The sequence below is a fragment of the Heterodontus francisci genome, chromosome 20, assembly GCF_036365525.1.
Source record: "Heterodontus francisci isolate sHetFra1 chromosome 20, sHetFra1.hap1, whole genome shotgun sequence".
Lineage (NCBI taxonomy): Eukaryota > Metazoa > Chordata > Chondrichthyes > Heterodontiformes > Heterodontidae > Heterodontus > Heterodontus francisci.
In genome coordinates, this window is record NC_090390.1 from 77,597,311 (window position 1) to 77,613,471 (window position 16,161).

Sequence of the window (16,161 nt, forward strand, 5' to 3'; positions counted from 1 at the left end):
AAATATAAGACTTTTTAATCCCAAAATAAAACACTCCTACCAGGTTTATTTTAAAATAAACTGAATTTTGTTGTTTATTAAACAAGTATTGAAGTAAAGTAGAAACACACAGATTGAAATATTAAAGTTCCCTTTTTACCTTAGCCCTTCACACACATACACCAGTTAACCAGAAAAATAAAGGGATTTTTTGTTTTTAAGAGCTCTATTGCAGATAAAAAAAACTTGGGCTGAATTCTTGTTCATTCTTGAAGAAAGAGCAGATGAGATATGTTGTGTTCCAAAACTGGCATACAGTCTGGCCTCTGAGTACAGACAGGTTACTAGGATCTTTTAGAACAGTCCTTTTCAGGAGGCGTTGAGAATTAATTTAGCAGGCTTTTCTTCAAAGAGAGGAGACGAGATGAGTTGACACAATGGACTTCTCGGTCTTTTAGAGAGGTGCTAGAAAGCAGAGTTGGGTCGTTCTCTCCCTTTTTATACAGTTTAACCCTCAAAACAATTCAAAAGCAAACCTTCTGACCTCCATCAATCTTGATCTGTCACTCCTTTGCAAACAAATTCTCCAGGTATCCAAAGTTCTGTTGTTTATTGAGCTGGAGGTCAGGTGGTTTCCCAGAAAGGCTCGTTTTCCTCAAGACTTCACAGAATAATACAGTGCAGAAGAGGCCCATCGAGTCTGCACCGATGCATTAAAACACCTGACCTGTCTACCTAATCCCATTTGCCAGCACTTGGCCCATAGCCTTGAATGTTATGACATGCCAAGTGCTCATCCAGGTACTTTTTAAAGGATGGGAGGCAACCTGCCTCTACCACCCTCCCAGGCAGGGCATTCCAGACCGTCACCACCCTCTGGGTAAAAAAAGTTCTTCCTCAAATCCCCCTTAAACCTCCCACCCCTCACCTTAAATTTGTGACCCCTCGTAACTGACCCTTCAACTAAGGGGAACAGCTTCTCCCTATCCACCCTGTCCATGCCCCCCAATCTTGTACACCTCGATCAGGTCACCCCTCAGTCTTCTCTGCTCCAGTGAAAACAACCCAAGCCTATCCAACCTCTCTTCATAGCTTAAATGTTCCATCCCAGGCAACATCCTGGTGAATCGCCTCTGCACCCCCTCCAATGCAATCACATCCTTCCTATAATGTGGCGACCAGAATTGCACACAGTACTCCAGCTGTGGCCTTACCAAAGTTCTGTACAACTTCAACATGACCTCCCTGCTTTTGTAATCTATGCCTCGATTGATAAAGGCAAGTGTTCCTTATGCCCTTTTCACCACCCTATTAACCTGCCTTCTGCCTTCAGGGATCTATGGACAAACACGCCAAAGTCCCTTTGTTCCTCGGAACTTCCCAGTGTCAGGCCATTCCTTGAATACTTCCGTGTCACATTACTCCTTCCAAAGTGCATCACCTCACACTTTTCAGCGTTAAATTCCATCTGCCACCTTTCTGCCCATTTGACCATCCCATCTATATCTTCCTGTAACCCAAGACACTCCACCTCACTGTTAGCCACTCGACCAATCTTTGTGTCATCTGTGAACTTACTGATCCTACCCCCCACATGGTCATCTATGCCGTTTATATAAATGACAAACAATAGGGGACCCAGCACAGATCCCTGTGGTACACCACTGGACACCGTCTTCCAGTCACTAAAACAGCCGTCTGTCATCACTCTGTCTCCTATAGCTAAGCCAATTTTGAATCCACCTTATCAAGTTACTCTGTATCACATGTGCATTTGCTTTCTTGATATGTCTCCCATGTGGGACCTTGTCAAAGGCTTTGCTGAAATCCATGTAAACTACATCAACTGCACTACTCTCATCTACACACCTGGTCACATGCTCAAAAAATTCAATCAAATTTGTTAGGCATGACCTCCCTCTGACAAAGCCATGCTGACTATTCCTAATCAAATTTTGCCTCTCCAAGTAGAGATAGATTCTCTCCTTCAGAATTTTCTCCAATAGTTTCCCTACCACTGACGTGAGACTCACTGGTTTGTAGTTACCTGGCTTATCTCTACAACCTTTCTTAAATAGTGGGACCACATTAGCTGTTCTCCAGTCCTCTGGCACCTCTCCGTGGCCAGAGAGGAATTAAAAATTAGGGTCAGAGCCCCTGCAATCTCCACCCTCGCCTCCCACAGCATCCTGGGTCACAAATCATCCGGACCTGGAGATTTGTCCATTTTTAAGCCTTCCAAAACCTCCAATACCTTGTCACTCCCTCTGACAATTTGCTCAAGAACCTCAATCTCTCTCTCTAAATTCCATATCTACATCCTCTTTCTCTTGGGTGAAGACAAATGTGAAGTATTCGTTCAACACCCTACCAATGTCCTCTGGCTCCACCCACAAATTTCCCCCTTGGTCCCTAATGGGTCCTACTCTTTCCCTGGTTATCCTCTTCCCATTGATATATTATAGAATATCTTGGGATTTTCCCTACTTTTACCAGCCAGAGCTTTCTCATATCCTCTCTGCTCTCCTAATTGCTTTCTTAAGCTCCATCCTACACTTTCTGTACTCCAGTAATGCTTCCATTGATTTGCTCTCCTTGTATTTGCTAAAAGCCTCTCTTTTCCTTCTCATCGTACCCTGAATGTTTCTGGTCATCCATGGTTCTCTGGGCTTGTTGCTCCTACCTATTACCTTAGAGGGAACATATTGGGCCTGTACCCTCCCCATTTCCTTTTTGAATGCCCCCCACTACTCTTCTGTAGATTTCCCGACAAGTAACTCTTTCCAGTCTACCTTGGCCAGATCCTGCCTTATTTTACTAAAATTCGCTCTCCAATCCAGTGCCCCTTTTAAAAAAAACATTCCCAGGGACTGTTTTTTCAAAGTCAAGTGGCCTTTACATGACCCCCTTTGAAAACCCCAAAGTTTAACATCTCTTCAATCTTTCAAAAATGAATCCTCAAAAAATATATTTAACAAAACAGAGGCACTTTCATAACACACTTCAGCCATACAATGTTGTATTTGGAGCCAAAAAAACAATCCTCATTGCTTTTAATGGGATCCACTGACAATCATGGGACTCTGGTTTATGTTCAAATACCTTGTCATGCCGAGCTTTCCTGCGAGTCTCATTGTGGGAGCTCTTTTTACATGCTGCCTCTTTTTTCAGCTCTTCCTAGTCTACATAAATTTTGGAAACACTTTAGCTACAATCAGCTTCTCTGTGAATTAGCAGATAAGATATTAGACTATTCTGGTTTCCACATGCCCATTATTTACTGTTAAGTGACAAAATACCTTCAAAAAGTAACTTTTCCCATAAAATTGACAAAACATAGAACCATACAGCACAGGAGGCCATTTGGCCCACCAAGTCTGTGCCAGCTTTTTGAAAGAACTATCTAATTAGTCCCACATCCCCACTCCTTCCCATTACCCTGCAAATTTTCCTTTTTCAAGTATTTATCCAATTCCATTTTGAAAGTTATGATTGAATCTGTTTCCTTCATGCTTTCAGGCAGTACATTGCAAATCGTAATAATTCTGTTAAAAAATGTTTTCATTTCCTCTCTTAAATCTTATCTTAAATCTGTGTCCTCTGGTTACTGACTTCTGTCACTGGAAACAGATTCTTCCTATTTACTTTATCAAACTACTCAATTCAGAACACTTCTATTCAACTCCCTTTAGCCTTCTTTCCTCCAAGACCACCATTCCCAGTTTCTCTAGTCTTTCGACATAACTGAAGTCCCTCATCCAGAGTAGCATTCTAGAAAATATCAGAAAATGTTGGAAGCATTCAGAGGGTCAGACAGCACCTGTGGAGACAGAAACAGAGTTAATGTTTCAGATCTGTGACCTTTCTTCAGAATAGAAAAATGTTACATACTTAACAGTACAGGCGCAGAGAAAGGAGGTAGGGAGGGCAAGACGAAAAGGGAAGGTCTGTGATAGAGTAGAAAGTAAGAGTGATATGAACAGCAAAATCTTTACCAGCACCTGATATTGAAAAAAAAATGGGAGCAGTGAAATTGTTGAACTCAATGTTGAGTGTAGATGGTTGTAACGTGCCTAACTATACGACCATACGAATTAGGAGAAGTAGGCCATTTGGCCTGCTCCGCCATTCGAGATCATGGCTGATGTGTTTGTTTCCAATTCTACGCTCCCATCTACCTCGATGATCTTTGATTCCCTTGCCTAACAAGAATCTACCTCCACCTTAAAAATATTCAATGACCCCGCCTCCTCCACCTTCTGAGGCAGAGAATTCTAAAGTTGCACAATCCTCAAAAAATTTCTCCTCGTCTGTGTCCTAAAAGGGTCACCCCTAATTTTAAAACAGTGCCCCCTTGTTCTGGACTCACCCACAAGAGGAAACATCCCCTCTGCATTCACCTTGTCAAGATCAATCAAGTTTAGTTTAGAGATACAGCACTAAAACAGGCCCGTCGGCCCATCGAGTCTGTGCCGACCATCAACCACCCATTTTATACTAATCCTACACTAATCCCATATTCCTACCACATCCCCACCTGTCCCTATATTTCCCTACCACCTACCTATACTAGGGACAATTTATAATGGCCAATTAACCTATCAACCTGCAAGTCTTTGGCATGTGGGAGGAAACCGGAGCACCCAGAGGAAACCCACAGACACAGGGAGAACTTGCAAACTCCACACAGGCAGTACCCAGAATTGAACCCGGGACGCTGGAGCTGTGAGGCTGCAGTGCTAACCACTGCGCCGCCCAAGTCTCCCCTCACTCTTCTAAACTCCAGCAAATACAAGCCGAGACTGTCCAACCTTTCCTCATAAGACAACCTGCTCATTCCAGGTATCAATCTAGTAAACCTCCTCTGAACTGCCTCTAACACATTCACATCCTTCCTTAAATAAGGAGACCAAAACTGCACACACTATTTGAGATGCGGTCTCACCAATGCCCTGTATAACTGAAGCATAACATTCTCATTTTTATTTTCAATTCCTCTCGTAATAAAGGATAGCATTCCATTAACCTTCTTTATGACTTGTTGTACCTGCATACTAACTTTTTATGACTCATGCACTAGAAGACAGAGATCCCCCGGCACCTCGGAATTCTGCAGTCGTTCCCCATTTAAGAAATACTTTGCTTTTATATTTTGCCTGCCAAAATGAACAACTTCACATTTTCCCACATTATACTCGATCTGCCAGATTTTTGCCTCCTCACTCAACCCATCTATATCAGTCTGCAAACTCCTTATGTCCTCTTCACAACATACTTTCCTACCTATCTTTGTGTCATCTGCAAATTTAGCTACAATGTCATCTCTCCCCTCATCTAAGTCATTGATATAAAGATGAATGATGAAGTGTTGTTTCTCCAGCTTCTGTGGAGCTTCATTGAATTAGTGTAGGATGTCAGCGAAAGAAAGAAAACCTTGCATTAGTATAGCACCTTTCATGACCTCAGGGCATCCCAAAGTGCTTAATAACCAATGAAGTACTTTTGAAGTAGTCATTGTTGTAATGTCAGAAACACAGCTCCATTTGTGCACAGCAAGCTCCCACAAACAGGAATGTGATAATGACCAAATAATCTGTTTTTAGTTATGCTGATTAAGGCATAAATATTGGTCAGGACACCAGGGAGAACTTCCCCACTCTTCATCAAAATATTGCCATGGGATCATTTACATTCACCCGAGAGCACAGAAGGGGACTCTTTCGTGTCTGTTCCAAAAGTCAGCCTCTCTGACGGTGCAGTACTCCCTCAGTACTGCCCTGGAGTGCCGGCCTGGATTTTTGTGCTCATGTCTTTGGAGTGGGATTTGAACCCACAGCCTGATTCAGAGGCAAGGTGCTACCAACTGAGCAAAGGCAGATAGATAGGTCAGAGTGGGATGGCGAATTAAAATGGCAAGCAACAAAAAGTTCAGGATCACCCTTGTAGACTGAAGATTAGATTAGATTAGAGATACAGCACTGAAACAGGCCCTTCGGCCCACCGAGTCTGTGCCAAACATCAACCACCCATTTATACTAATCCTACACTAATCCCATATTCCTACCAAACATCCCCACGTGTCCCTATATTTCCCTACCACCTACCTATACTAGTGACAATTTATAATGGCCAATTTACCTATCAACCTGCAAGTCTTTTGGCTTGTGGGAGGAAACCGGAGCACCCGGAGAAAACCCACGCAGACACAGGGAGAACTTGCAAACTCCACACAGGCAGTACCCGGAATCGAACCCGGGTCCCTGGAGCTGTGAGGCTGCAGTGCTAACCACTGCGCCGCCCGAAGAAAGATGTTCAGCAAAGTGATCACCCAATCTACATTTGATCAATAATGGGATGTGGTCATTGGTGGCAAGGCCACCATATAGGAAAACAGGAACGTAGGAGCACGAGTAGGGCACTCAGCCCATCGAGCCTGCCCTGCCATTCAATATGACCATGGCTGATCCTCCTTTTCAATGCCTTTTTCCCCACACGATCCTCATATCCCCTTATGTCATTTGTATTTAGAAATCTGTCAATCTCTGCTTTAAATATACCCAATGACTGAGCTTCCACAGCCCTCTGGGGTAGAGAATTCCAAAGATTCACAACCCTCTGAGTAAAGAAATTTCTCCTCATCTCTATCCTAAGTGGCTTCCCCCTTATTTTGAAATTGTGTCCCCTGGTTCTAGACTCTCCAACTAGGGGAAACATCTTCGCTGTATCTACCGTCTCTCCCTTTGTATTTTATAGGTTTCAATGAGATCACCCCTCATTCTTTGAAACTCGAGAGAACACAGGCCCAGTTTCCCCAATCTCTCTTCATAGGACAGTCCTGCCATCTCAGGAACAAGTCTGGTGAAACTTCGTTGCACTCCCTCTGCGGCAATAATATCCTTCCTAAGGGGACCAAAACTGCACACAGTACTCCAAGTGCGGTCTAAACAAGGTTCTATCCAATTGAAGCACTACTCCTGTACACAAATCCTCTTGCGATGAAGGCCAACATACAATTAGCCTTCTTAATTGCTTCCTGCATGTGCATATTAGCTTTCAGTGACTTATTGACAAGGACACTCAGGTCCCTTTGTATAGCTACACTTTCTAATCTCTTACTATTTAAGAAATACTCAGCACATCTGTTCCTCCTACCAAAGTAGATAACCTCACATCCTTCCACATTATATTCCATCTGCCACGTTCTTGCCCCAAGTCTGTCCAAATCCCCATGAAGCCACTTTGCATCTTCCTCAACACACATTCCCACCTAGTTTTCGGTCATCCGTGAACTTGGTAATACTACATTTGGGCCCCATATCCAAATAATTGATATATATTGTGAACAGCTGGGGCCCAAGCATTGATCCCTGCGGTAGCCGACTAGTCACAGCCTGCCAACGCAAGAATGACCTGTTTATTCCTATTCTCTGCTTTTTGCCCGTTAACCAATCCTTAATCCATGATCGTATACTATTTCCTATCCCACGTGCTTTAATTTTGCTAACCAACCTCCTGTGGGGGACTTTATCAAAAGCCTTCTGAAAATCCAAGTACACCACGGCCACCGACTCCTTTATCAATTCTGTTAGTAACATCCTCAAAAACTCCAACAGGTTCGTCAAACATGATTTCCCTTTCATAACTCCACGTTGACTGTGCCCAATCAGATTATTATCCAAGTGTACATTTATCACACCCCCAGAATAGATTCTAGCATTTACCTAATGATCGATGCAAGGCTAACAGGTCTGTAATTCCCTGTTTTCTCTCCCTCCCTTCTTAAATAGTGGGGTAACATTTGCAACCTTCCAATCTGCAGGAACCGCTCCAGAATCTATGGAATTTTGGAAGATGATCACCAATGCACCCATTAGCTCCATAACTATCGCTTTCAACACTCTGGGATGTAGTATAGCAGATCCCTGGGGACTTATCAACCTTCAGCCCCATTCATTTCTCCAATACAACCTTCTTACTAATATTAATTTCCTTCAATTCCTCATTCTCCCTAATCCTTTGGATCTCTAATTGAGAGATTTCTTGAATCTTCCTCAGTGAAGACAGACACAAAATAACCATTTAGCTTCTCTGCCATTTCTCTATTCCCCATTATAAATTCTCCTGATTCTGCCTGTAATGGACCCACATTTGTCTTAGCCAAACGTTTCCTTTTTATGTACCAAAAAAGCTTTTACAGTCTGTTTTTATATTTTTTGCTATCTTACATTCATATTCTATTCTATCAGGTTCTTCGTCCTCCTTTGCGGTTTTCTAAAATCCTCCGAATCCTCAGGTTTACTACTATTTCTGGCAACTTTATAGGCCTCTTCTTCTAATCTTATATAAATCCTTAAACTTACTTTGTTATTCACGGTTGACTGCCTTTACTTTTGGGAGTTTTGCGCCTGGAAGGAATGTGTAGTTGCTGTAAACTGTAATATTTCTTTAAAGACTATCCATTGCCTATGTGCTGTCAGACCTTTTAATGTATTTTCCCAATCCACCTCAGCCAATTTCCACCCCCCCCATACCTTCACAATTTCCTTTGTTCAAATTTAACACCCTGGCTTCAGACTGAACTACCTTACTTTCAAATATAATGCAACACTCTATCATATTATGGTCACTTATCCCTAAAGGTTCTTTTACAACAAGATTATTAATTAGACCTTTCTCATGACATAATACTAGATCTAAAATAGCCTGTTCTTTAGTCGGTTCTTCAACATACAGCTCTAGAAAACCATCCCAAACACTCCATAAACTCAACCTCCACAGCATTAGTGCTCATTAGTTTTACCAATCTATATGCAGATTGAAGTCACCCATGCCACACGCTTCTCTAATCTCCTGATTAATACCATGCCCCACACTATATTACCGTTTGGTGGCCTATAAACAACTTCTACCAATGTTTGCTGCCCCTTGCTGTTTCTTAGCTCCACCCAAACAGGTTCCACATTTTGTTCTTCCAATCAGAGATCCTCCCTTACTAATGTACGGATCCCATCCCTTATCAGCGCAACACCACCTCCTTTTCCTTTTTGCCTGTCCTTCCTAAATATCAAGTATCCTTGAATATTCAGTTCCCAGTCTTGGTCACCCTGTAGCCACGTTTCCGTTATGGCAATTAGATCATACCCATTTACCTCCATTTGTGCCTTTAAATCATCTACCTTGTTGCGAATGCTGTGTGCATTCAGGTAGAGTGTCCTTAACCTCGTCTTATTGGCATTCTGCATTCTAAGCCTAGTTGATGCTCACCTTTGTTTCTCCTGCCTTCTAATGTCACTTGCTACTTTTCTATCTCCTGTTACCAGCTTTACTTCCTTCCAATTTGAGTTACCCCTCAGGTTCCCATCCCCGACAAGCTAGTTTAAACCCTCCCCAACAGCACTGGCAAATCTCCCTGTGAGAATGTTAGTTCCGGTCCTGTTAAGGTGTAGCCTATCCATTTTGTACAGGTCCCACCTGCCCCAGAACTGGTCCGAATGCCTCAGAAATCGGTTGCCCTCCCTCCTACACCAATTCTCCAGCCACGTGTTCCATCCTCCTATTCCTATGCTCACTGGCATGTGGCACTGGGAGTAATCCTGAGTTTAAACTAAATCAGCAGGGGAATGGGAACCTAAATTGTAGTTCCAGTGTACAGGCTGTTGAGAATAGTGAGGTAGGGGATAAGGTTACAGGGACGCAAGAGGGCACTGGCAAGCAAGAACTTGGTTTAAAGTGTGTCTACTTCAACGCCAGGAGCATCCGGAATAAGGTGGGTGAGCTTGCAGCATGGGTTGGTACCTGGGATCCTGATGTTGTGGCCATTTCAGAGACATGGGTAGAGCAGGGGCAGGAATGGATGTTGCAGGTTCCGGGATTTAGATGTTTCAGTAAGAACAGAGAAGAGGGTAAAAGAGGGGGGGGGGTGTGGCATTGTTAATCAAGGAAAGTATTACAGCGGCAGAAAGGACGTTTGAGGACTCGTCTACTGAGGTAGTATGGGCCGAGGTTAGAAACAGGAGAGGAGAGGTCACCCTGTTGGGAGTTTTCTATAGACCTCCGAATAGTTCGAGAGATGTAGAGGAAAGGATAGCGAAGATGATTCTCGACAGGAGCGAGAGTAACAGGGTAGTGGTTATGGGGGACTTTAACTTTCCAAATATTGACTGGAAATACTATAGTTCGAGTACTTTAGATGGGTCTGTTTTTGTCCAGTGTGTGCAGAAGGGTTTTCTGACAGTATGTGGACAGGCCAACCAGGGGCGATGCCACATTGGATTTGGTACTGGGTAATGAACCCGGCCAGGTGTTCGATTTAGATGTAGGTGAGCACTTTGGTGATAGTGATCACAATTCGGTTAGGTTTACCTTAGCGATGGGCAGGGACAGGTATATACCGCAGGGCAAGAATTATAGCTGGGGGAAAGGAAATTATGACGCGATTAGGCAAGATTTAGGATGTGTAGGATGGGGAAGGAAACTGCAGGGGATGGGCACAAACGAAATGTGGAGCTTATTCAAGGAGCAGCTAATGCGTGTCCTTGATAAGTATGTACCTGTCAGGCAGGGAGGAAGTTGTCGAGCGAGGGAGCCGTGGTTTACTCAAGAAGTTGAAGCGCTTGTCAAGAGGAAGAGGGCGGCTTATGTTAGGATGAGACGTGAAGGGCGCTTGAGAGTTACAAGCTAGCCAGGAAGGATCTAAAGGGAGGGCAAAGAAGAGCAAGGAGAGGACACGAGAAGTCATTGGCGGATAGGATCAAAGAAAACCCTAAGGCTTTCTATAGGTATATCAGGAATAAAAGAATGATAAGAGTTAGAACAGGGCCAATCAAGGATAGTAGTGGGAAGTTGTGTGCGGAATCAGAGGAGATAGGGGAAGCGTTAAATGAATATTTTTCGTCAGTATTTACAGTAGAGAAAGAAAATGTTGTCGAGGAGATTACTGAGATACAGCCTACTTGGCTAGATGGGATTGAGATTCACAAGGAGGAGGTGTTAGCAATTTTGGAAAGAGTGAAAATAGATAAGTCCCCTGGGCCAGATGGGATTTATCCTAGGATTCTCTGGGAAGCCAGGGAGGAGATTGCAGAGCCTTTGTCCTTGATCTTTATGTCGTCATTGTCGACAGGAGTAGTGCCGGAAGACTGGAGGATAGCAAATGTTGTCCCCTTGTTCAAGAAGGGGAGTAGAGACAGCCCTGGTAATTATAGACCTGTGAGCCTTACTTCGGTTGTGGGTAAAATGTTGGAAAAGGTTATAAGAGATAGGATTTATAATCATCTTGAAAAGAATAAGTTCATTTGCGATAGTCAGCACGGTTTTGTGAAAGGTAGGTCGTGCCTCACAAACCTTATTGAGTTTTTCGAGAAGGTGACCAAACAGGTGGATGAGGGTAAAGCCGTGGATGTGGTGTATATGGATTTCAGTAAGGCGTTTGATAAGGTTCCCCACGGTAGGCTATTGCAGAAAATACGGAAGTATGGGGTTGAAGGTGATTTAGAGCTTTGGATCAGAAATTGGCTAGCTGAAAGAAGACAGAGGGTGGTGGTTGATGGCAAATGTTCATCCTGGAGTTTAGTTACTAGTGGTGTACCGCAAGGTTCTGTTTTGGGGCCACTGCTGTTTGTCATTTTTATAAATGACCTGGATGAGGGTGTAGAAGGGTGGGTTAGTAAATTTGCGGATGACACGAAGGTCGGTGGAGTTGTGGATAGTGTCGAAGGGTGTTATAGGGTACAGAGGGACATAGATAGGCTGCAGAGCTGGGCTGAGAGATGGCAAATGGAGTTTAATGCGGAAAAGTGTGAGGTGATTCACTTTGGAAGGAGTAACAGCAATGCAGAGTACTGGGCTAATGGGAAGATTCTTGGTAGTGTAGATGAGCAGAGAGATCTTGGTGTCCAGGTACATAAATCCCTGAAAGTTGCTACCCAGGTTAATAGGGCTGTTAAGAAGGCATATGGTGTGTTAGCTTTTATTAGTAGGGGGATCGAGTTTCGGAGCCACGAGGTCATGATGCAGCTGTACAAAACTCTGGTGAGGCCACACCTTGAGTATTGCGTGCAGTTCTGGTCACCGCATTATAGGAAGGATGTGGAAGCTTTGGAAAGGGTGCAGAGGAGATTTACTAGGATGTTGCCTGGTATGGAGGGAAGGTCTTACGAGGAAAGGCTGAGGGACTTGGGGTTGTTTTCGTTAGAGAGAAGGAGGAGGAGAGGTGACTTAATAGAGACATACAAGATAATCAGAGGGTTAGATAGGGTGGATAGTGAGAGTCTTTTTCCTCGGATGATGATGGCAAACACGAGGGGACATAGCTTTAAGTTGAGGGGTGAAAGATATAGGACAGATGTCAGAGGTAGTTTCTTTACTCAGAGAGTAGTAGGGGCGTGGAACGCCCTGCCTGCAACAGTAGTAGACTCGCCAACTTTAAGGGCATTTAAGTGGTCATTGGATAGACATATGGATGAAAATGGAATAGTGTAGGTCAGATGGTCGGCGCAACATCGAGGGCCGAAGGGCCTGTACTGCGCTGTAATGTTATAATTCTAATTTGAAAGTCCTGCTTTTTAATTTCCTTCCTAACTCCCTAACAGCAGCTTTCAGGACCTCATCCCTCTTCCTATCTGTGTCATTGGTACCAATGTGGACCACGACCTCTGGCTGTTCATCCTCCCCCAGAAGGATGTCCTGCAGCCACTCCATGACATCCTTGACCCTGGCACCAGGGAGGCAACACATCATCCTGAAGTCATATTTACTGCCGCACAAACACCTGTCTGATCCCCTGACTATCAAATCCCCTATCACTATTGCTCTTCCACTCTTCTTCCTCCTCTCCTGTGCAGCTGAGCCACCCATGGTGCCACAGACTTTGCTCTGGCTGCAAACCATCGTTCTCACCAGTATCCAAAATGGAAAACTGATTAGCAAGCTAGATAGACTCAGGACTCCTACCTGGTTCTCAGAGTGCCTGGCGGTCACCCATTCCCCCTCTGCCTGCATTCTCCTAACCTGCAGTGTGACCACCTCTCTAAACATGCTATCCACATAGTCCTCTGCCTTGCGGATGCACAACAGTGACTCCAGCTGCTGCTCGACATCCGAAACCCGGAGCTCAAGCTTCTGCAGCCAGTAACATTTCCTGCAGATGTGTTCGTCTAGGACATGTGGTGCAGCCATGACTTCCCACATACCACAGGATGTACACTCCACTTGGCCGACCTGACCTGCCATAACGCAACTTTTAAAAATTACAATAAGTAAAATAACTTACCAGTTACTCACTGATCAACTTCTTCCCCATACTGGAGAGGCAACAAAAAGGTAGAAGAAAGGAGACCCTCCCTCACGCACCAAACTCTCACTTTACACTCAAATTTTTTTCTTAATTTATAGCTTCCCTCCTTATCAAATTCCCTTAACAGTCTTCCAGCAGCACTCAGTGCAGACAAGTAGCAGAGGCCCGAATTTATACTTTGAAAGCAATGCTGTCAGCTCTGCTAGTGCTCAGAAACCAGCTTAAGCAAGCTACCCAATTAACTAGCTACAGCTATTCAGTGGTAGTATAACCCCATTTAAAACGGCAAGAAACCTCTTAACTGAAACAGGAATTTCAATTAATTGTTAGATGTGAACAAAACAAAAACTAGTCGAGAGATTAACCCTTAAAATTCACTTACCAATCTCCCTCTTTGCACTCAGCGCAGATTTAATGCCTATCCCCAATTGCCCTTGAAAAGGTGGGGTAAGCCACCTTCTTGAACCACTGCAGTCCATGTGGTGTAGGTACATCCACCGTACTGTTAAAGGAGGGAGTTCCAGGATTTTGACCCAGCAAATCAAGGAACGACAATATATTTCCAAGTCAGGATGGTATCGGACTAGCAGGTGGTTTGCTCCGATGTGTCTGCTGCTCTTGTCCTTCTAGGTGCTAGAGGTCACGGGTTTGGAAGGTGTTGTCAGAGGAGCCTTGGTGAGTTGCTGCAGTGCATGATGACGACACACACTGCTGCCACTGTGCACCAATGGCAGAGGGAGTTAATGTTTAAGGTGATGGATAGGGTGCCAATCAAGCTTTGTCCTGGATGGCATTGAGCTTCGAGTATTGGAGGTGCACTCATCCAGGTAAGTGGAGAATATTTTATGATGCTCCTGACTTATGCCTTGTAGATGGACAGATTTTGGGGAGTCAGGCGGCGAGTTACTCGCCATACAATTCCCAGCTGCTCCTGTAGCAGAAGTATTCATGTGGCTGGCTCAGCTAAGTTTTTGGTCAATGGTCACCCCCAGGATGTTGAAGGATTCATCGATGGAAATGCAATTGAATATTGAGCTGATTAGATTCTTTTTTGGAGATGGTCATTATCTGGCACTTGTGTGACAAACGTTACTTGCCTGAATGTTGTTCAGCTCTTGCTGCATGCAGGCATGGGATGCTTCATTATCTGAGGAGCTATGAATGGAACTGAACTGCCCATCAATATCATGGCTGATCTGTGTCTCAAATTCCAAGGTAGGACTCCAGACAGTGGAGAGTTTTTTTCCCCGATTGCCCTGGAAGTAATGTTAGCCTAGATTGTGTGCTCAAGTCCTAGAGTGGGACTTGAATCCACAACTTTCTGACTCAGAGGCAACAGCCATGGCTGACCTCAACAGCCTTATGAACTGATTCTGCCACTTGAGATTTGTGTGTGAACCCTAAGTCTCTGTCCTTGCAGTCCCTTTAAATATTAATACTGTAAAACTGGAAATTAAAACGCATCTGCCCCTCTTACAGTTCATTTACATTTGTTGCATCCAACGGCAAATCCAGATGGTTGAAAGTAGTGCCCAATGCACTCTTAGAAAACAGCATTATGCTCAATTTGAAGATATTTAAATTATGCTCTTGTCTAATTAGGGTGAAAGCACTTTAGACTGACAAGAATATTGCACATGACAACAAAAATGATGCAGATCTAGTTATATGGATATGTATCTTGACTTTTTGTTACTCAACCTCCTATTCCACTCTGAACTATGGTGACTGGGAGAAACCCGACAGAAATCGGGTTGTGAGTCGTGTGTGCAATAAGGAGAAACTGTGCAGGGAAGGAAGAGACGGCGATTTATGGGAAAAGGGGTACAAACGTTTCCGATAAGAAATTGAAGCAGCGGTGTTGTTGACTGTTTTAACAACAAAGCCCGCCCTAGAATTGCACAATAGTTTTGATGAAATCCTGTAACAAGCTTCAGTGACCCTTTGGGTTGGGTGTGTTAGTTAAGTCTGCCAAAAAAATTCCTATTGCATTTCCGATAAATCCTTAAACTGCCAGAGGAAAAACGGTGAGAAGTTTTGAGCCTCGCAATAAAACTTGCCAGGCAAAAACTGGCATTTCTGAGCAGGAAATGAGTCACTTTTTTTTTCTCTCCGTGCGTGTGTTAATATCCGCCTCGTCATTTTCAGGAGTGAGAGCAGCCGCTCTCGTCACCCCCGAAATAGAGAAACGATCAAATTTGCATATCGCAAGGAAACACCGCCTCATTATCGCTGACTTAAAAGTGTTTAATCATTTTTAAATTTTATTGCTGTGCATTTGGCGTTAGACGGTTTGTTGAAATTACATTATACACCAGTCTTAACTATATATGTGTACTGCAAATATACAAAATATTTAGAGAGAAGCATATTGTTTTATTTATAGTGAATACTGAATCTTATGGGCGTCCTAACAACCACAATTTAGACAAAACAAGTAGGAGCTTAAACTGCCTTATATTTTACTTAACCTAATCTCTAGGAAGGGATCAAATAAACTTGCGAGATGTAAAGAACAATTTGGGGGTTGGGTTTGGGATTTCAGGTCATTGAAGCTGAGCAGACACTCCACAGCTGATAATGAACGGTGATAGGGAATGGCGAGGCAGTCCTTCTCTACACTGGCTGTGGTGGGTCCCACAAATACCACCAACCTTGCCGACACACCTCTAGGCTCAGTTACACAACTGGGATTGTAGCTCCATTTCAAAAATTTAAGCATGCTTATTCATTGGATTGATTCAAATTGGCAATATATTTAATGGTATTTTAAAAATCTCCCTGGTAAGTAAGAGCCAAACTTGGCGAAATATTAGAAGCATTTTTGTTTAAGCACCTTAGATAAAATTCTTTAATTCTACATTCCTGTGGGGACCAAACATGCACGA